Raw genomic sequence first — 23,267 nt, 5'->3', positions numbered from 1 at the left:
TTATGTAAAAATACTTGGCGCTAGATGTTCCAAAATCCAAGTGCTAGATGTTCCGTCTCTACACATATTCGTATTATGACCTTTTTTGATACAAGTTCCATAATGAAAAATTGCATTTATAATTTTATGTTATGCTTATCCAGTTATTAGTAATCCAGTATTAGTTTTAGTTTTCGGCATTGCACACAAACTGAATTTGTGTAGTATTTTTATTAATTCTCTATCTTGTAAAGAAAATGATATTAAATGGATAATAAGTATTTTCTTTGATAAAATCAATTCATTTTTAAATAATATATCATTTCTTCCACAACATGATTTGTCAAACGATTGACACCGATTTGATGAAAATGTAATTTTTAGTAAATCATTAAGATTAAAACTTTTCTTTTTTATATTATTAATAGAAATATTAATAATAGAAATTGAAAGAATAGTGTTAGTCTCAGTAATAACTTTTGTATTACCACAAATGGTTGTATTGATAATTTGCAATAACTTGATGCTCTACAAAATTTTTTATGTAATCGTATTTTGTACAGAGAGGTGTAAGAAAATCGAATGGGTCTTGTTTAATAGCAACTGAAAAGTTCTCTCCTAAAGATTTCCGTATTTCATAGGTATCCAAATTGTTCATTCTATGTTCATATCGATGTGCAAGTAAATTTAATACATTTAGTTTATCGCAATTTAATAATTGTTGTCTGATAATATGTAAATGCAATAAACATTGTAATACTGTATTTGCGTAACATGAAACCTTGTCTATATTTTGAAAATCATACATAATCTAATTAGTACCTTTTGAGAGCGCGTTTTGAGCTGACTCTTGAATAGAAGTAATTGTTTTCAATAATATCCATGGAACATGTTTAACTTTACGATAACGCCCCTTCGAAGTAATTATTTCTGATTATATATTCGTTTTAGCCGATTATATTCTATAATAGCTTTTTCACTAGCAAATATGGATGAAGGATCAAAATTAATTAAATTCATCTAGAGATGTCATTCGGGATAAGGCAACATAAACCTGTCCGCTGTTACGTTCTGATTGTCTGTCAATACATTTAAGTACTTTACCCTGGGATTGGACCGGTTTGTGAATTAATCAACTCCGAATAGGAAATGAATTTTATAAATTTTATATCGTAGATCTTTCTTATTAATTTGATTATAATTTGGGTGATTTATCTCGAAATCAATTTTTCTTAATTTATATTTAGGAAATTTGCTTGATTATTTTAGTTTTAGTTTTAATTTTGACTTTCTAATTTTTTAAGTTTTAGGAATAATGGGAAGGAATCTTTATTTAAAATTATCGTTTGATTTAATTGAAATCTTAGTCTTTAATTTGAACTCTGCGCCCTCCTCTTTTGGGCATGAATATCTTGAAATTAATTATTTATTATTGAAACTCTAAATTCAAATTATTTAGTCACAATACTGTTGGCTGCGACTAAATGATACGCTACGCTATTGTCAGCGACCGAATTTGGATTTAGAATTATTATCTTGATTTTAATTAAGAAGTATTTAAGAAAGAAGAATAAGATTTCAGTTTTCTAATTATTTTAGTTTAAACCTTTTACCTTTATTTAGTTGAGGAAGCTTTTAAATTTAAATTTCTCCTAAGAGAAATATTATAAACAGAAATTTATTATAAATTTAAGAATTTAACCCTAAAGTCGATTACACACAACTTATGACTGAAAATATTCTCTGAATAAAACGAACTGAACTGACTATTGCTGCCGCCACGCCTAGCTAGCTGTTGCTTTTTCCGAAGAACTATTACTACTAACTACTGTTGTAGCTTCCTGAAGAACTACTACTAAGCGCTTTTTCCGCACGCATATTTATAAGTGGAAATGATCAGAACCCTCGCGCGAGCTTCTCACCACTTCTTTTTTTCGAACCCATAATTAAGAAGGAGAAAGTTCTTTCTCAGAGGTGTCATCTGAATCCTCGTTGGCAACAGCCGTAACATGGTACCAACAAGAATTCAATCAATAAATCAATATTTTTATCATATAGCACGCATTCCTTCATTTAAAATTATAAGATTTAGATAGCCGTGACACCTCTCCCCTTAAGTACCTTATGTTACTACGTATGAATAATACTAATTAATCTGATACAAAAAATGGCCGCTCCTTACCATAACCTTATGGCGCTACTACAGCCTTAATGTTCCTAGTAAATTTTCTCTAGAACCTCACTAACAAAAAACAGAACATACTGAAATCATTTCTCCAGACTGTTCAGTAAAGTAACAAGAAAATAGAGCTTAATATCGCATCCTTATCTAAGCATTTCAACATTAACAATAAAATCTCAACAAATAGTAAATAATGAATAAAAAACAAATGTAGGAAATAAAACCTCGCCCACGAAATGCACGAAAACTATAACAAAACATTTACACAATTACACAATTATCGGTACATTGTAATATCTTTATTACCAATTAATAAACAAAATCATATAATTATATAAATAACAAAATACCAACCAATTTCTTTATATCGTCAAATATAATTTCAGAAATTAAGAAACTCTTGTATATCAAACACTTTCACTTTTGTTCCATTTTAATCATAATAAATATAAAAGTTAATAACAAAATTAATAACAATAGAAAGGATATGAATAAGGAAATGAATAAAAGTCATAATGACAATATAACAAAATCCATGACAAAACATTTATTCAACAGTTCACCTGATACATATCCTTATTTCAAGGATAAATTTTGTTGATGTCCTTATATGGATATATTTTCTCTATATAAATACATTCTCCATCGAAAATCCTTTCGAAAACATAAATATAGTTTGTGGTTACGATTCTTAATTCTCAAGTATAAACAAAATTAAGGGTATATGAAAGCACACACACATGTATACATATATATGTACATTATGCATTTCCTTATAAGATATAGTTTTCTTTATAAAATTATATAAACAACCCGGATAGAAACATATTTTATCTCAGAAAAGAAATTCTACGATTTAAATTTCGTTTAATAAAATTTATAAATAAATAAATTATTATATTAACAAATAATTATTATGAAAGATTTGGACAACACACAGGAAATCCTGCAACTTACCTCATTACACATACCTACCTAACTCGCACCGTTTAGAAGATATTTAAACAATTATAAACGTGCTTACATACACTTACCTCAAAAACTCAAATCAGTTCAGCAGGCAAATCTCCGTATATAAACCAGTTCAACTTCTAGAAACCTTCATCCTAGACTTATATTTATAATTGTTACTTCCCTTTTTTCATTAACACTAATCCTATGGCTATGACAAAAATCTTGAATATTAATATGCATGGAAAACTACCCTAACAATTCAACCAATCACAATCAGAGCCATTTTGTACCTGAAAACATTTAATAAATAATGTATTACACATGTAAAAAGAGTTATACTGATATATTTTAGATATACTAATTATATGATGTAATCATTATTATTATAAAAATTGTAAAGTATATCTAAAACGATATTGCGATGATTAATATTTATTATAAAAGCTTAAATTCAAGCAAACTATATGTTTGTTAATTATAAGAAAGGAATTATAACGAAGTATAACTCTTTGAAAACAAAATAGGTCGACCGAATAGTCATAAGTATGACTCATGGTCAGGTTGTAAGCAAAAATAAGCCAACGTTAAATGTCAAGGCCGCCATAATATTTAGTCACAGGTGTGACTCATGGTCAGTTTATAAGTGAAAGTAGGCCAACGTTAAATATCAAGGGCGCCATAATATTTTAATACCACGAGTCATCGCTGACTCATAGCAAATGTAGGCTAAGTCGACCAATAGAAAACTATGTCAAGAACAACTAGAAGGTCTTAAATGCGTGAATCATAGCTGACTCATAATGAAAGTAGACTAACAATAGGCTTTATTCAGACCTGTAGAATCATAACATTGGAATTTAGGTCACCCCTACTTCCATGTTTTGGTAACATATAAAAACCTAAAGCGACGATACCTTTGCGCATTCACGCATTCATTCATTCGTACCCACTCGCGCATTTTCCTATTTCGCACTTACGATTCACATCCACGGACACTTACATTTTATTCGCATTCGCACTTGTACGCGCACGTACATTTTTGCACTTGTACTTCCACTCGCATTCGCTAAATATATATATATATATGTATATATATGTATATATATATATATATATATATATATACCTATCATTTATAACAGTGAATAAATTCCAATTCAAATACTACAAGTGTGATATTATATTATTCCTTATTCCCAAAATCGAAAACTCTTTCCTGAAAATAAAAGTCATTTCGACATTCCTGTTACCTACTTCCTTCGTAGTATCTAATCCTGAGGTTTTACCCTCTTAACCGCATGGAAAAGAATCTCACAAATAACGTGTGAGTGTAGCTGTCGAGGATCTGTTGATTTCGGCTCCGTAAGATCTACCAGGACCTCCCAGGACGTCACAACACGTAGGATAGTGTCGGCGGAATACTTTTTTTTTTCCAACCGCATCCTATGGACGGACGAAGCGATCTTCACATCGAACGGCGTATTTAACTCTCGTAACTTTTTATTATGACGAGACGAGAATTCGCACGTCGTTCGCCAAGGCGCCAGTATCGTTGTTCTATTAATGTATGGGTAGGAATAGAAGCGAATCGAATCGTAAATAAATTTATAAAGTAAAAAATTTTCTTTCTCTCTCTCTTTCTCTCTCTCGCACGCAGTTTTTAATTACACGCTTGATAATTTTCAGATTGGTCCGTATTTTCTCTTGCCGCGCTTAACAGAAGACACTTATACACGTTTCTTGGAAAATGTTATCCGCGCTTCTCGAAGACATTCTTTTTCGTGAACGCGATGAATTCATTTTCCAGCATGACGGAGCTTCTGCGCATTTTTCGCGTCAAATAAACAAAATTTTAAATGCAAGTTATCCGGATAAATAAATGGATTGAGATGGCCCAATCATTTGGTCAGCGTGGTCGCCGGACCTTGTACCGAGTACGGTACCGATCAAGGAGATTCGAGAGAATACATGTATATATGTATATTGTAATATACATAATATGTAATATTGTAATATATATGTATCATTGTATTGTTGACGTGTTATTTTAAACACGTTATTTGCGATAAACATCATCACATGCTTTGGTAGTTGAAAGGATAAAATGTCTGCTCGGTAAGCAGGAGATCCAGGTTTGATTCCTGGCTGAGGAGGCCCTAAGGGGGCCTCTTACTGGAGGTCTCAGTGACCAGTGTGAGGATAGAGCGGAGGGGCTCGCCAGGAAGATGGGCGAGCTCCTTCGCGATTCCGGGGTGGTCGTCGCCCGCCCTGCCGAGTGTGCGGAAATCCGTATTGGTGGGGTGGACCCGTCGGCCACGCCGGATGAGGTGGCCGCTGCGATAGCGCGGGATGGTGGGTGTCTGCCGGGGGAGGTGCGGGTCGGGGAGATCCGGACCGCGCCCTCTGGCAGGCGCACAGCATGGGTGAGGTGCCCGACGGCCGCTGCCTGTAGGGTGGCGACCGCTGGGATCGTGAAGGTGGGGAGGGCTGCGGAAAGGGTGGAGCCATTGGCAGCCCGCCCTATTCAATGTTGGAGGTGCCTGGAGTTTGGCCACGCCAAACTGCAGTGCACGGGCGCAGTGGACCGGTCTGACCGGTGTTACCGGTGTGGCCGGCCGGGACATCGCGTCACGAGATGTGGGGGGGGGGGGGGGGCGGTCGCCTACCCTCTCTGTCTCGATGGGGGGTTGCGGGCGGACCACCGAATGGGGTCCGCCCAGTATGCCCGTCCGAGTGTGAGGGCGAGCAGGCGGGCCACAACGGGAAGGAAGAGCTCCCCCTGCCAGCTCCCCCTGATCCCCCACGGGATCCGGTGGGGTCTGGCACCGGCGCTGCCGGGGGCATTGGAACCTCCAAGAAGAGACCGGCCCCCGGTGGCGCTCGGGATGGAGGCCCTGATAAGAGGGCCATTATCCTTCGCAGGAAATCTCTTGCGGAGGTGCCGGGGGGGAGGGGGCAATGGAGGTCGAGTGACCTCGCTCTCTTCCCCCAACGGGAGGGCGGCCACCCAGGGGACGGCGTTGTAAGTGGCCTGTTGGCCCGTCGCCGCCCCCCTCCCCGCTCGTGCCCCCATGTGCGCATGGGATCGCGAGGGTGGCCTTAGCCGGGACGGGGGGTTCCCCTGCGTATGTGGGGGTTCCTCCCTCCCTGCGCTGGGGGCGTCTCACGGGGGGATTGAGACTGGGGTTGACTACGGTTGGCCCTGGTCACCTCCCCTCGGGGGCGCTTCAGTCCTGGTGGGGGGCGGTCTTTTGCTGCCCCCCGCTGGGACGTGAGGGGCCCGGTCCGGGGGATTGGGGGCGGTGGGGGCCTTTAGTCGCCTTCCCGGACTAGGCGCGGGGAGGAGCCTCGAGTCCCGCCTCGAGACTTCTCCCCATCGCGAGGGAGTAAAATCCCGAGCGAGGGGCCTGGCCTGTAAAGGCTGGGCGGGGCTGGGGGGTCCACAAAGTATGCCGCTGGTGATTCCGTGGACCCAATTTGATCCTGAGAGGAGATAGCTGGGTTTTTTTAGTGGGTATGCAGTGACTGCAGCATGGCGGCACCGCCGAGTCCCACACTCCCCCGGAGTTTGGGAGACTCCGGGGTGTGCGTAATGCATTTTTCCCCTCTTAAAAAAAAAAGATTATGTTAGGTTAGATTCCCTCTCATAGTCGTGGCTGCTGTGGCGTTCGGACGTGCGTGCCTTGTGCTCCGCTCCATGTGACTTAGTGATGATTGTTGGTGTGGTTTTTCATATACGTCTTTATGTTCTTTGGATTTCTGCTGTCTCCCTGTTTATTTTAATGTATAATTTGTATTGTTAATTTGTATTAATTATATGTTTTTCCAGATTAATTGTGTGTAGACGGAAGATCTCCTGTCTCTTGGGATTGTAACAGTCACGGCAGGCTCCCTGTGATGTCCTCTTGCGTATTTGTTTATAATTATTATAATCATTATAATTGTTTCTCCTATAACAACGATTTTTCGTTACTGTGAGTATCGTATGTGTCTCCAATTAATTTCCTAATTATGTATTAATACATGGTATGTACGTCGTTACGTGGCATGTGTTCAAGATGGCCGTCTTTTACCGTCTTACTTAAATTTTTGGCAAGATGGCTAAACGGCTACTGCGTATGATATTCGCGACATTGTTGTCTCCTCTCCATTTCTATTACTGTTGCGTCATTGCAGCCATCTCTCGTTCTTCGTGGAATATCTGCTTTATAATTGCGGAATAGACTGGTTATTCGAACTTTCAGAAGTATATTTTAACAATTATTAGTGTGGTGTGCCAATATCGGTTGGAAACTTGAGAATTCTATTTCGAGCTCTCATCTCTCAAGTATAGTCTACCTGCCTCGACGGGGTTATCTTCTAGCATCAATGGAATTCTTTCAACGGATCTAATAAGTACGTAAAAATAATCTGGAAAGTGCATAGTCTCCATATTAGTGGTACGTCATTTATACTAATTATTAGTTATTATTATTTTATTTTATTTGACAGTGGAGTGCTTTATGTGATTTATTATTTAATTCTATAATTTTTGTTTCATTTTATTATAATTTATGTTATGCCGCTGATTTTGTTTTTTGCCTTGTCATATATGAAGGATGTTAAGTTTTTGTAATTCTGAATTTAGAGATGTGCAAATATTTGAGAATTTTATTGATATTCATTATATTTATTTGTTAATGTAGCCTAGATTTGTTATGTGTGTGCAAAACTATTGAGTTAATATGCTCTCTAAGCATCTTATTGTTAGTCAACATAATTCTTGTTTATCGCAGGAATTAATGAATTTTCAAATCATATGCACTCTAACTGCCTCATCACGCCTCGCATACGTTTATTGATCTTCTTTTAATCTAAATTATTGGAATATAATATCTTATCATTTATCGCTATGCTGATTCACTATAGACTATTGTAAACTCGCAAGCTACATAGGATTTTTCTCTTATTTCAGTGATAGTATTATTCTGCTATTATCTTAACTGTGCTTCTCTTATATATACTTAATTTTTATTAATTTATTATCTTTTATTATGATTTGACTTGCGAATTTATTCTAGCTTATTTAATTTACTTTATTTGTATGTGATCCTTGTGTCGTATTCTACGTTATGTCTGTAATTCTATTACACTGCGATTTTTAATTCATAATTCATTTTTCTATATTTATTTCATGTATCTATTAGTATTATTTATATGGTACAGATCATTCATTAAGTATTTTATAATTTATTAAATTATATATTCTATATTCTTGATCTAATTGTGAGGGAGCCACCTCCTTGATAGGCAATTACACGAGGTGTACATTTTATGTTCCTTGTTACGGAACAGGTTGGCACTGTGTATAGTTGTAACCTGATAGCATTCGGCATATTATTTTTAATTTATTCTACATCTTAGTAATCTTAAAGTTCTTTACGATACAATTATTTATAATAAGTACAAATTAATTAAGTGTGTATTCTTGCAGTGTGATGCTGTCTTGTGAATCTTGTGTCGTCTCATATTTGATCCCATTTGATGACTAAATAATCGAGGTTATCATGCCTCTATATGTTTCTCAATATTAATTGCAAACATGAGGTAAATTATTATATTATATAATTATATTATATATAATTATTTATTATTATTATTAGATATGGCCTATTTGTTATTTTTAATCTTATTACTGTCTTATAATTATAATCATTAATTATGGTCATCATATGTGTTTCTCTTGGTGTCAGGATGTTAGCCCATAAAAGCGGCACATCCTTGCTAAATTATTTTCTCATCTGTGATGAGAACTATATGTGTGTTTTTAATAATCATAAATATTTACTTTCTTTTCTCTTTTAGAAGAGTAAAGTGAATCAGCGTATTCAATGCTCACTGAGATTTGTGTTACCCTGGAGTTAACCGTAAATCTCTTCATTCGGCGTACTTATCGACGCTAAGCTGTGACATTTTTGATGTCTGGGCACCCGTACGGACTGCGTCAAGAAGTTTATTATCTGAATAATCAATATAATCCACACTATATAATAACCGATATCAAACTTGTTGACAATATCACAGTTTGGTTATATGCGTGGAAATTTAAGCCTCACATCACTTTTGATGGACAATTTACGAAACTGTTTTGATGTAATAACTATTATATTACTACATCATCTGTCAGACTTTAAGTAAGATTTTTAGTGTTGCAGCTGACACTTAATTATAATAATTTATTGTTTTTTATGCATTGTTTATTCTTTTATCTGATCGCTGACATAAGTTTTTTGGTACTTTAAGCATATTTGCAGATATTTCTATAAATATAATTATATATTGCCATGTATAGATTTAAGTATGAGTCTCTTTTTTAGTTATTAAATATATTATTAGTACTGAACTGTTGAGATGTGAAGCATCAATTATGATGCTCAATTTAGACTTAGATGTCTGAAAGTAACTCTGATCGTTTGGTTATGTTTCGGCTTCGATGTTTCATTATTTGATGAGGACTAATTATTGAATATTATTTTTTTTTTTTAACTTATCTGTCTTGCTTTGAGCGAAGTCATCGGAACTGTGAAATGTCATTGATTGTAACAGTCTACTATACTTCATATATTCTTATTCTCTTACTTGATTGCTAATACAAGTCTTGGTACTCTTAAGCTTATTTGAAAATTCTTTTACAGATTAAATTACTTATGTTTGCGTTTGGATTAGTATATATGTCTCTTTCTTTTTTAGTTATTAATAGACTTTTAAATGTTAATTTGTTATGATGTAAATTACCATTAACGAGGCTAGATTTAGGCTCGAATATGCGATAATATTGGTAATTGTTTGAGTTGTGTCTCGGCTGCAATGCTATGCTTTTAAAGCTTTAAATAGTGAGGCTAACCACTGAAAAACGTATATACTTTGTGCTGCGTATCTTGTCTTAGATAGAGGTAATCTGTTAGTTGAGAGCCTATGAGCAAGCTGTACTTTGTCTGTCTGTCTTGCCTGATTGCGCTTTTGACTATCGAGCATTCTGTGCGGCAATGTTAGGGCGAATAATTATAGATCTACTTTACTAATTTCATTATTGAAAGGATATCTGCGCTTGCCTATGCAATTGTTGCATATTGATGTTGTGGCGCGTTGCTCATTGCGCAGCATTATTTTGTCGGCTTTTTTGACCTTGCGGACTGTACTTTTATTATATGAGATCCTTCTTGGATGCTCTGTGGGAAGAATCATGTTTATTTTTGCATTTTGCTACTTGATAAAATCTATTTTTCATGATACTTACATATGCTATGAATTATTAAGCCATGTTTTATTTAAGTTGATTTGATTGCGTGACTACATCATTGCATGGCGGGTGGGTCTCACTGGCGTTTGTCTCCTTTCCTCAAATTATGTTTCGTTATAAATTCTTACATATATATCATAATGCACAGAGATCATGTTAAGATCATGTTTTGCATTCGAACTGTTTGATCATCCAGATATATATCGCCTGAATACGTTAGATAGTTTAGAGTTTACTGATAATTACTTGCTAACTAAATTAGGATATATCTTTTTTAAGATAAGGATAATACATTATATTCGTATTATTGTCCATTAACTTTATTGAATAATTTGCGTGTACCTATACATTGTGTAGGTATATTCTAAGAATATATTACTTTATTTTTGTCCTGTTATAGTTAAAGCTATCATTGTCATTAAGTTATACGGTTTATTTTATTTTATTTTATTTATTTAAGTTATTCACAATATAGCTCATCTAACAATCTATATTGTGACTGAAAGTATATGTTTTTATGAGTTTCTTGGTAGAGTTGAGTAGGTGTAGCCTGTTGTTTATCACACATGGTGTTCCCCCTCGACGATTATTGTTTAAAATTAAAATGTATTGGAATATTATGTTACTGTGCATATAAATAGAATATATATATATATATATATATATATATATATGAAATGAAAGTTTCTTGATTAGATCGAATCTCCCCGATTGCGATATGAACTTCTGTTAATTAGATTAATGTATGTGAAAGTATACTTGATACATATATTTAAATAATATAATTATCTGAATTATTTATCGCAATCATCCGAAAGAGTACAGGGTATATTTTACGGCGGTTGCATTCTATAAATTTATGTATCCATTAACTTCTTATTATGATTCCGCTACTTCATTTTAGTTATGAATTAGGACAAATCTTTTCTAAAATGTAAAGATAACATATCATATATTGTTACTGTCCATCAATTATTCTAATCCATTTGCGTGCATATATACTCTACATAAGAATAATCTAAGAATATACTACTTTAAATTGTTTTATTATAATTCAATTATTATTAATACTAAGTCACATTGATTATTATACGTATAATTAAGTCATGTATAATACATCTCAGCTATTGATGTACATTGCGATGGAAAGTTTATGTCACATAAGCTTCTTTGTAGATCAGAATAGATGTAGCTCGATGTTCACTACACATGGGCCTCCCCCTCGATGAGTATTACTAAAAATACATGGGATTAACACTGTACTATGCATTTAAGCAGAATATGTAATATGTAATAGCAGTCTCTTATTAGAATAAATCTTCTGTTTGTGATTTAATCTCTGCTAGACAAATGAATATCTGCGAGAATACACTGTACTCATATATCTAAAAAATATAGCTAATTAATTTAATTATTGCATTTATCTGTAGAGAGTAGTGTATCTCCTGGCGGTAGTCTTTTCTATCAAACTGATGTATGTGTTAATTCTATAATTATGATTTTGATATTTTACTCTAGTCATGTTGAGTTATAGTGTTACTGTCTTGTGTATATCTTTCAATCCTATTATTCTTATTGTTATTATCTTGTCAATTAAACTGTTAAATTATTAATAGTTATTATTTAGTATTATTTATTTAATTAATTATAAATCTTCCTTTTGAGTGTATTGCTGATTTGTTGATCTTTTGTATATAGTTATAGTTTTCTATTAATGGAGCAATACATATAACATCTATTTATCTATCTCTTTATCATATTTATTTACATACACCTTCTGTGCCTCAGCCGCCCTTGGGCATTATGCCCCTTTGATGGGGTCTTAGACTCCTCGACGCGAGGGTGACCGGGATGTTTACTGCATGTGTTCCCCGGTCACCCTCACTTTGCGTCCGCGAGTCCCTGGGAGGTTTTAGTAGGTAGGGGGGGCGTGCGCTCATTTGCGGACGCCCCGAGTCCCACACTCCGTGCCGGTTAAGAAAATTTCCCCTCAATAAAAAAAAAAGTTCCCCCTCGTCTGAGGCGCGCGGCGGGGAGGTTCGGAATTTCCGTCCCATCTCCCCTGTGGCACCGCAACAAGTCCTGGACACCGAAGTTCTCCGGACGTTAGACCGGATGATTGAGGCTCTCCAGGGCCTGGCTGCTCGGGTGGAGGCCCTCGAAAACAGGATCCCCATTCCCATCCAGCGTCCTCCGTCTTCTTGGGGAGCTGGTGGGAACGCCGAGAGTGGTCCCTCGAGGGACATTGGGGGTGGTTCGTCGCCCCCTTCCCCACCCCCCGAGGAGATGATCGTGTCTCCGGTGGCGGGGCCTCCTATTGCAGCGGCGATTGCTATCACAACATCCGATTCCTCGACTGAGTCGTCGAGATTCCGCAACTCCGCCTTTTTCATGGGACGGGTCACTTTAATCCCCTCCAAGCTACCTAGAGCGTCGCGCATTCTGGTAGCAAGTTTATCCGCTTTTTCTGTCTTCCCCTGGTATTTAGAGCATGAGCGCTCCCGTTAAAACGCGCCTTGCTCGAAGTTCGGAGATCCCTATTGCTCGAGTTCTGAGCTGGGGATCTTTTTCCTCGCTGCGGCCATTGTTTCCGCATATTTCCCTGCGGGGCAAACAATACTTACAGCCGCAGTTCTGGGCACTTTCCTTTTTCTGACTCTCCCTTTACTTTTATGTTTCCCTTTTTGAAGGTTAGGGAGAGAGTTGTTTATGTCCCTATTATTTGAGGGTTTTTGTCCTTCTTGTGTGGATCGCTATCCTTTCTTTTTCTTTGCATCCTTCTTCTCTTTTCTGCTTATAACTTGAGCCCATGTGCCCTCCTCGGGCCGATGCATGGATCCTTGTGCGCTGGATCCCATCCAGTGGAGTATCTCTTTATGCTCCTTGGTCAGGGTTTTTGCTGCCCTCTTGGGTTGTACCCGGCGATTGATTGCGGATGTGGAGGCAGGGGGGTTGACTCCCTGCTTTCTTTGTCCTTTCCCTCAGGTTCCGACTCCCCCCTTTGGTTTGGCCTTAGGGGGGCGGGAGTTAGGGAGGGGGCCATCCGTGTCGGGGGCTGATCCCTTGGGATAATTCCCATCTTATTCAGGATGTGTGGGATAATGCTCTCGATGAGTGTTCCCAGTTCCTTTATATTCATTGTTGATCGCTGGGTAGATATTGGTCCAGGATCTAAGTTCCTTCGAGGCACCCCTTTTAGCGAGGGTCTAAGCGAGGAATTTCTCTCTCTCCTATCCCGCTCCTCTACCTCCATGAGGGAGGGGCCCATGGGATCTATGGGAGGGAGTGATGGGGAGATGTCGTCCTCTCTATTACGAGAGGTTTCCTTCTGTATGTTCCGCGCAGGCGTCACTTTCTCTAATGAGAGATGTGGAGAGGGAGAAGGGGGTGTGTTCCTCAACTCCTCCAATTGTTTCCTGAAATCGTCGATCTCCTTTTTTAAGCTAATGTTGTCACGTCTAGCCAATAGAAACTCATTCCTGAGTTTTTCCATTTCATTCGCCTTTTTTGTCGGGTTGTTTTCCCGACTTCTCTTGGCGAATATTATGTTGGTCGCGCCTCCTTTCTGTGGCTTTCCATAATAGTCCTTGCATTTCTCCTTTTAGGTAGCTCGATTTTGTACGACTTTCTAACCGTGGCAATCTCTTCCGTTACGATGGCATTAATGTCCACGATTGAGAGCTTATTACCTAAAATCCTCCATGAGCTCTTTTTCCTTATTTAAGGCTCTCTTTAGTCTTTTTGAGTCAGCAACAGAGGTATCTGAGTCGCCAGCCTCCATGGCTGCACGATATTCTTTGGCAGCTCGTTGCTGTTTGATCTTCTTCAGGCGCTCTTTTGCTATAAATTTCTCCTTATGCTCGGGGATTATCACAGGTCGTCCTTTTCCCCTTTTCTCAGGCACCAGATTACTCAGCGTGCCTGGGTTAAAGTCGTCAATCGGCCTCTTCCTTGATGACGTAGACATATGCGTCATTTTTGATTCCAGGGACTTAAAGGATCCTGCCGATGGAGATCTATCCCTCGAGCTACTATCAGCCTGTTCATCGGATCGGCTGTTTTGCCTCGTGTGAGTTTTCGACTCTTCAGCGGATGAAGCATTGCCGCTGTCTCGTCTGGCCCTGCCAGGGACTGGGCCGGCATGGTTTTTGTTTTTTTTATTTATGTTCAACTCCATAACGTTCCCACGAGTCTGGACGAATAGATGACCCCACCCGGGTGACGCCTTTCCCGGTGCTAGGCTGATTCCACATGGGATGCGCCAGTTTCCCCATGGGTTGCTCGCTAGCGACACAGCTACCCCTGTGCCACGCACCTCTTGTCACGTAGCTCAATTTAGATTGGGGTAATTTGTTATAGAGATTTTCTTCCTTGTGACCCGGGCGGTTAAGCCAAGGCCCCCGGTCCCGCAAAACATGACCACGGGATTACGGTGTGCTAACGTGTCCCTATTGCAATGGGATACTCAGGTGAGCCTGACTGCAATGGCTCACCGGACCCCGACCCCGGAATACTTCCGAGCCCCGACGGCACCCGGACTGCGGACCCTGCCTCGGAAACGTCCGAGCGGCACCGCAGCCCGTTCCCCCCTGGGCGGAGCACCGCCCCCCGGCTTATGTCGAGCCGTGCCGCCAGGAGCACCCAGCAACACGGCGACACGCCTGCGGGAGTACCCGCGTCGTTACGGACAGAGAGCAGACCTCCCCCTATCGGCGCCGCACCGCCGGGCGGTTGAAGTCAGAGTCGCCGCATCCCCTACCGGCCCATTGGGTGTGGATCTCCCAAAGGAGATCCGACACCCTACTGGGGGACCGGACCCAGAAACGGTGTGTCCTTAGACCCTGATCCCTCGCACCCGGGCTTTCCCGGGGTACTGCCAACAGATGGTCATAGGGACAGGGAGCTCTCTCACCACGTCAAGGTGGCATACTAGGAGGGAGAACCTAACCTAACCTAACCTAAACTTTTTTTAACGTGTGGAAATGCTCTTTACGCACTGACCTCCCAGGCATTGGGTTTGCCCTGGAGAGTGTGGGACTCGGGCCTATAGCTGACCCCATACCCACTAAAACCACATGGGTGCCGTCCGGAGCGCTGTTCTGGGGCGGTCGGGGAACATCAGCGATATACTTCCCAGCCGCCCTGCGCCCGCGCGCCCCATAGGGCGCGCTCCTCCTGGTGGGGGACTAAGCCCTCCCCCACCACGCTTTTGAGAGGGGGACCGTCATTCCCCCCAAATATTGGAGGGAGAGGATGGGGAGAGGTGAGTGACACCAGGCCCACTCCATCCCGTCTCTTGTGCGCGGGGGGTTTAACCCTCCCGCGCTTGTCCCCGGGGAAGGAGGGATTCATCCCCCATTTGGGGACCCTCCGGAAGGCTCTGCCTTTGGATGAGCCAAGCCAACCCAAAAAACTGATGGGGGGAAGAGGGCTACTCGCCTCCCCCCACAGGGGTTAGATAGTATCCATAGAGGGCTGCTGGAGCCAAGGTAGCCGGCTCCGGCGTGAGCCCTCCTACCACCCCAGAGCGACTGGAGGGAGACAATTCTTCCTTCTTCCGCCGCTCCGTCTTCTCCTTCTGCGACATAACTTGTTCGCAGAAGGAGGAGACCGCCATCCAGGCCTCTCCGCTGTCGATCATCCTTAGTATGATGGCCGGCAGCGAGAATTCGCCGCCTATCACTAGGGCGAGGACCCCGCGCTCATCCTCTCATGCGACACACTCAGCGAGTGTGTGCTGCGCGGTGTCCTCGCCCGCCGCACAGTGTAGGCACTGTGCCGTGCGCTCCCTTTTTTTTACGTGTGGAAATGCTTTTACGCACTGACCCCCCGGGCGTGAACTGCCCGAGGAGTGTGGGACTCAGGAACCTTAACTCTCCCCACTACCCACTAAAACCACACGGGTGCCGTCCAAGGCGCTTGACTGGGGCGATCGGGGAACACAGCTGTATACTTCCCGATCGCCTCGCGCCCGCGCGCCCCGCAGGTCGCGCCCCTCCTGGCGGGGGAGCTGTTGATACTCCCCCACCACACCTTGGGAGGTGGACTATTCGCTCCCTACCCCCCTTTTTTATTAAGGCGGGAAGTAGGGGAGGGGAGAGACGGGTGGTATCAACCCACTTCACCCCATGTACACCAACGCCGTGAGGGAAGGGAGGTGGGAGTATTCCAACTCCCCCCCTGGCGCAATACCCCGTGTCCGGAAGGTACTGGGCCCTTTGAGTGCATCTACTCGGACCCGCCCGGACACGGGGTAGTCGTCCCGTGGACCTCTTTTTTTTAGGGTGGCCGGCTGGCAGACCTATCATAGAGAGGGGAGGGAGAAGAATTCCCCCCAAAACAAATACATGAGTGACCGCCTAATCATCAACAAGGGGGAACTGCTGGCGCCTTCGAAGTCGTCGACGCCGCAGTCCCCCCCATCTCGTCCGGGCAAATTATCGGAGGGAGGTAACTCCTCCTCTTTCCGCCGACGCTCGGCCTCCTCCTTCTGCGACATTACTCGTTCGCAGAAGGAGGAGACTTCTCTCCAAATTTCCTCGCTGTCGACCATGCGTCGGACGATGGTCGACAGCGAGAAATCTCCGCCCAACACTGGGACGAGGACTCCGCGCTCCACAACCCAAGCATCACACTCTTCGAGTGTGTGCTGCGCGGAGTCCTCGTCCGCCGCACAGTGCGGGCACCGTGCCCTGCGCTCCCTTCCGATCCTGTGCAAGTACCGGCCAAAACATCCGTGGCCCGTCAGTACCTGCACAAGACGGAAGGATAAGCCCCCGTGGGCCCCCGTGGGCCCTGCCGAGCCAATCCTCTAGGCCGGATGGCCTCTACCGACCGGGCGCCAGCGACGGCGGATTCATGGAGTCGAGCCTTCCAGCTCTCAATGACCCACTGTCGCACCTCCAATCTTAGAGGTTCCACGATTCTGGCAGTAGGGACGACTCTCCTCTCCTTGACCTGGCGGACACGCCGATAGACTTCGTGCCCTAATGCCAGTAGGTCAAGGGGTTGTTCCCGCCAGAACCGTGGCCGCCGCATGCGACACCGTCCTATAGGCCCGGGCGAGACGCAGCGCGATTCTGCGCTGCGACTGCCACATCCGGAGGCATCGCTGATCCTCCGCCAGGCTCCGGGCCCATATTGGCGACCCATACAGGGCCACCGCATGAACGGTGTTTGCTTACAGGCGCCTGACCTTGGCGCCCGGACCTCCCAAATTAGGTAGGAGGCTCAGCTTGTTAGCTACTGCCTCCACCCGGGAAGGTCAGGAGATCAAAGTGTCTCCTGAACCCCCATCGACCATCCAAAGTGAGACCCAAATACATAAGGTGGGGTCCCACCTCCACGGGAACCTTGCCGATCAGCACCCTCGCGGGGGGCGGCGGCCCATGGAGACCATCGTGAACAAACATGGCTTCTGTTTTATGGGCCGCCACTTCCAACCCCATGGCGCTGATCGCGCGCACGGCACTGGCGACGGCCTCATTCGCCGAGGCCAGGGCACTCCCCCAGTCATCCCCCCCAGCCACCACGAACGTGTCATCCGCGTAACAGATGACGTGGCAGCCAGGGGGGAGAGCAAGCCGTAACATCCTGTTAAAGGCAAGGTTCCGTAACAGGGGCCCCAGTACGGACCCCTGCGGAACCCCGCGCGTGACACTCCTGCGGTGCTGGAGTCCGTCAGCGTCGACGTACTCCAGCACCCTGTCCCGGAAATAGCCACCCAGGACCTTCTGCAGATATGAAAGGAGGCGGTGGTACTGGGCCGCTTCCCTTACTTCCTGTCCCAGGGGAGGGAGTTGAACGCATTCGAAATGTCCAAAGATACCAGAAGCGCAACCCTCCCCGCAGTTATGGCCGCCGTGAGAGTTTTAAGGGGGACGGTCGTTCGCGTCTATTGTCGACCGCCCCCCACGGAAGCCATTCTGCTCCTCCGAAATGTTGTGGCCATTTCGGGACAGATGCTGAACAACGCGGGCCGCTATAATTCGCTCGAAGAGCTTTCCCGCGTCGTCCAGCAAGCAAATCGGTCTGTACGCCCGAAGGGGTGTCCAACGGCTTACTCTCCTTATGGAAGAGGACCAAACTGGCCCTCCTCCATATCCGGGGGAATGCTCGATGTTCGAGGCACCTGTCGTACAGGTGCCTCAGGGCAGCACCAACCACGTCCATGACCGAGGCCCATGCGCGGCCCGAAATATCATCCGGGCCGGGAGCTCTGAGGCGGCCGAGCTTCTTGGCCGTCTCTCTCATCTCGTCCCCGGTCACCCCCAGCTCCTCCGCATCCTGCGGTTCGCGGTTCGGGGGAAGGTGGGGAGAGACCAACCGTCTCCCTGGGGGAAGAGAGTCCCCACCACCTTATCTAGGAGCTGGGAGTCCATCCTCTCTCGGTAAGTGGAGGCGCCCATGGTCTCAGCTTATCCAGGACCAACTTGTATGGGCGCCCCCAAGGATCCATTTCCAGGGACGAAATAATCTCGCCCCAGGCCTCGGTCTTCGCTTTTCTTATGGCGCCGCCCACCGTGCGGCTCGATAGGCGTCATGGGCGACGCCAAGGTCGGCACTCCCCCGGCGGCGGGCTCGCTACCACGTCCTCCTGGCACGGGCGGCGGAGACCCGAAGTTGAGCAATCTCCGCCGTCCACCAGTATGCAACCCGCCGCCGAATCGGCCGAGAGTGTGGCATGGATGCATCGCAGGCATCCGCAACGATGCCCACCACGCTCTCGGCCTCCTCATCAACGTTGACGGCTACCTGGCGGTTGCCGTGCCAGGTGACCGCGAGCACTGCCGCCTTTAGGCGGTCGGTGTCCATCTTCTTGAGGGCCCATCTACGTGGGCCGCCCCTCCGTCGGCCGGTGGCGATCGCCGCGCGGGTGTCGATCCCCATGGAGATATACAGATGGTCGGAATAAGTCTCCACGGAGGTCTCCATCCGTCAATCCCTAATCATGCGTGCGGCCGGGGGAGTCGCCAAGGTCACATCTATGTGTGACTCTCCATTGTGCCGTACGCATGTGGGCTCTAGGTTTGAGTTCAAAATTATCAGGCCCATGCTCGCCACCCAGCTCTGAAAAGCCTCGCCCCTGGGGTCTGTTACCGGGAAATCCCACAATGCAGATTTTGCGTTGAGGTCCCCGGCAATTATAACGGGGCGGGGGAGAAGTCTGCGGACGCAGTCCACCGCCCTCCTCAAGTAATCTTCGAGCTAGGCGAAGCTCCAGCTCGGGGGAGCATAACCACCCACAACGCAGATGGGCCCCCATTGCACCGCGACGAAACCCTCTCCCCTCTCCCTTAGGGAGCAAGGGGGAGGCCCGCGATCGGTCTCCACACAATAGTCACCGAGACCCTCCGGTCCCCGAACCAGTGTGGATGGTTTTCGGGGACCCGATAGGGCTCGGCGGCTACTCTCAAACTACAACCACGCTCTGCCAGGCTTTGGACGAACAAATCCTGGGCCCGGCAGGCGTGGTTGAGATTGGCCTGGAGAAGACTAGTGGCCATTACACGGCCAGTGTAGCCTCCTCCAGGCCCACATCCATAGGTTCGCCCCCTCCCCTATAGCGGGGTGAATCCCGCTTAGGTAGGGGAGGGAGGAAGTCCTGCTCGGGAGGGGGGTGGGGTGAACCACTTTCCCTCGCCTTTCCGGGCGCTTGAGTGCGCTCACGGCCCGTGGCACTGCGCTGATCACCACGGGAGGAGGGGGAGGGGCCTGGCCCCTCTTTCTTTGGGTTGCCAGGCACCCTTTACCCCCCACACGGTGGTCAGCCCCGCGGCCGGCATCGCGGCATACGGGACACTCCACCTTCCCTTTGCATTGGTTGGCCCGATGGTCGGCCTCGCCGCAGCGATAACAGACACCGCTGCGGTCCTCCTCATTAGGGCAGTTCTGGCGGACGTGACCCATGCCCAAAAACTTATAATACTGAAGGGGTCGCGTCGCCAGAAGCTCTACCCGGGCCACCGCCGAGCCCACCATCAGCCGTCCCTCGGCCGCCAACGCATTGGCGGGACGGACGGGGCAGCGCACCCAGCATGTCCCGAGGCCACCGGGTGCGCGCTTCACCTCACCGACACTGATGAGGGACCTCTCCAAGTTGTGGCGGGATGCGATAGCTCCCGTCACTTCCTCCGGGGTGACCGAGTCTTCCAGATCCTTGATCCGTATCTCGGCAGTTTTCTCCGGCCGCTGGACCTTCACATCGTCGCGGCCGGCCAGAGCCTCTCTCATCTTTTGGGCCAAGACGTCCGCCTTGGCCCTACCGTCTTGACCGGGGACCTCTAGTATTAGCGCTCCGGTCACTGCTCGTCTCGGGCGTATCCTCGAGATACCTATTTCCTCCAGGCTCATCCTCTGGCGGATGAGACGCATCGTCTCCTCGTATCCGCCAGGGGGGCAAGTCAGAGTGACTGCCGCTGAGCCCGGAGGTTCCCTCCTCGAAGGTCTCCCTGTCGTCCTTCCTTGGGCGGGAGGAACCCCACCCCGCGACTTAGTCCTCCCCGCAGGCTGCCTCTGGCGGACCTGCGGTGCGGGGGGTTTCTTTCCCCTTACTGGGAGGAGAGAGGGTTGGGGGTTTTGGGGATCACAAGGACCCCCTTAGCTCCCTTCCCCTTCTTCCTCCCCCTCCCCACCACTTGCGCCCACAACGCCGGACCAGTGTCCGGGGTTGGGGCTGCCGTCGAGCGAGACACCCATATGGCCGGGGTCTTCAGTTCGTCGAGCAGGCGGGGGATCCCCCGGGGGGAAATGTTCCCCACTGCCCGTCCCGCCGCTGCGTCATTAGGGAGCGGGGAGGGGTCCACCCCTTGATTCCCCACTCCTTTCCTTCTCCTTCATCCTCCCCGAGCCTTTTCCCCTCGGGAATCGGGTGGTGGGGGTGGCGGCATAGGGGGGCGGGTTGGGGGGCATTGATGCCCATCCCCAGTAGTATTACGGGGAGAATTTTCCCCAATGCCCCCTCCAAGTCCTCGATCGTCAGGGGTGCCCCCTCGCCGGCCCCCCGGGTCGGAGACGAGCGCCGATCGTCAGGTCTCGGCACGGTAGGGGGGATGTCTCCCCAGTGCCCTTCGAGCCGAAGGTTAAGACGCGGGGGGGAGGGTTTCCACGCTAAGTACCTGTGGCCCTGCCCTCCGCATCGTCCTCATCTCCACAGGGGGGCTCGAGCGGGGGAAAAAACTTCCACCCATACCCCTCCCACCCACCCCTTCCCTAGTATCTACTAGGAGCGGGGACCTGTACTTGCGGGAGCTTTTTAGCTCCCGCAGCTCCGTCCTTAGTTCCTCGATTGTGGAGCGTAGGTCTGCGTTGTCTCTATGCAACTGCGGATCTCTTTCTTTAGGAGCCTTCACTCCCCGTCTCCGGCAGAAGCAGACTTCACTTCTAGGGCTCTAGTGTACAGAACCTCGCAGGCGGCGGCCATCACTGCTGTGGCATCCTACAGCAGCTTTTGCCACTCGCCTTTGAGGTTTGTAGAGCCCTGGGCCACCTTCCTCACTTTGTCCACCGCCTCCCTGGTGAGCCCTTTCACCGAGGCGGTGGACTGTTGGCGGAGATTCTCCAGCATGTCCCTCTCCGCGCCCATTATCGCGTCAGGCTTCTTGCTGGGCGCCGGGCGCGTCTGGGGGTTGAGGGCTACCTTGAGGGCCTCTTCGTCCTCCTCATCCCTCCTCTTCATTTCGGCCTCCTGTCACTTCGCCGCCGTGAACATCCCCTCAAGTGTGAGGGATCGATGGCTGGTCTGCCCCTCCCCTTTTTGCGGGAGCGAAGGAAGGCCGAAACGGGTAACTCCTCGCCTACCACCTCCACCTCGTCATCGCCGGAGGGTGAGCTCGCGGCTGGCCTCTTAGTGGCTCCGGAACTCGCCGCAGCCGCCGATGCGCCCGACGCCACTGACTCCATGGATGGAGACAGCTTCAAGGCGCCGGGGACTCCGTCCCCTTCCGGAGTCTTGATCTTCGTAAAACGAGGCTCAGGTCGTCGAGGAGGTTGAGCCCGCAGCTGGGTGGGATCCTCCTTGGATGCCGTGCCCGAGAGGGGGTTGGTGTTATCCCCCCCACCTCTCAACCGGAGGAACTCCTTGTACTCCGGAGAATCCAGAGACAGGTCCGCATCGGGGATGTAACATCCGCACCGCCGGTCCACACAACGGCATCATCTTCGTGTCGCGGTGCCCTGGGCAAGCGTGGTGCCTCCACGGGTGCGATATCCACATGGGGCTATGGACCGGATCATTCCTCACATCCCCCCGAGAGAGGCAGAGTCTCCGACCCTAGTTCCCCAGGCGGGTGCCCAAGACTACACCGGCCACCGGACCCAGACCTTGGAATATGTCCAAGCGGCCCCAGTGGCCCTAGAACGTGAGCCCTGCCTCGGAATACGTTCGAGCGGCCTCACAACCCATCCACGCAATGGCTTTACGGGGAGACTGTGGACTCTGCCTCGGAATACGTCCGAGCGGCCCCGCAGTCGTCCCAGAAAAACCCTTCCCATGGGCGGAGCACCGCCCCCCCCCCGGCATGTGTCAAGCCGTGCAGCCAGGAGCACCCAGCGACACGGCGACACGCCTGCGGGAACACCCGCGTCATTACGGACAGGGAGCAGACCTCCTCCTATCGGCGGCGAGCGTTTGTAGTTAGTCAGGGTCGCCGCATCCCCTACCCATTGAGTGTGGAGCTCCCGAAAGAAATCCGACACGCTACTGGGGGACCGGACCCGGGGTACAGATCCCTCCGCCAGAGCGGAAGGGATCCGTACGGTGTGCGCTTAGACCCTGACCCCTCGCACCTGGGCTTTCCCAGTGTAGAACCCCGGTACTGCCATCAGGTGGTCATAGGGACAGGGAGCCCCCTCACCACGACAAGGTGGCACACC

General features: G+C 46.8%; 1 long non-coding RNA gene across 5 annotated transcripts; it reads left to right on the top strand.

Moving 5' to 3' along the window:
• Positions 1-6,437: 6,437 nt before the first annotated feature.
• LOC148936442 (uncharacterized) lies at positions 6,438-12,016 on the top strand. 5 transcript variants are annotated; one of them, XR_016139474.1, is made up of 5 exons: positions 6,438-6,831; positions 6,945-7,089; positions 7,292-7,510; positions 8,589-8,701; positions 8,960-12,016. It is a non-coding gene; the product is annotated as an uncharacterized LOC148936442 (long non-coding RNA). The 5 variants fall into 5 exon arrangements; XR_016139475.1 differs by having other exon boundaries at positions 6,438-6,835; XR_016139472.1 differs by having other exon boundaries at positions 6,438-7,089.
• The last annotated feature ends 11,251 nt before the right edge of the window (positions 12,017-23,267 follow it).

Source organism: Pogonomyrmex barbatus, unplaced genomic scaffold, assembly GCF_055798465.1.
Source record: "Pogonomyrmex barbatus isolate J1 unplaced genomic scaffold, ASM5579846v1 scaffold21, whole genome shotgun sequence".
NCBI lineage: Eukaryota > Metazoa > Arthropoda > Insecta > Hymenoptera > Formicidae > Pogonomyrmex > Pogonomyrmex barbatus.
This window is presented reverse-complemented; position numbering and strand designations above follow the sequence as displayed.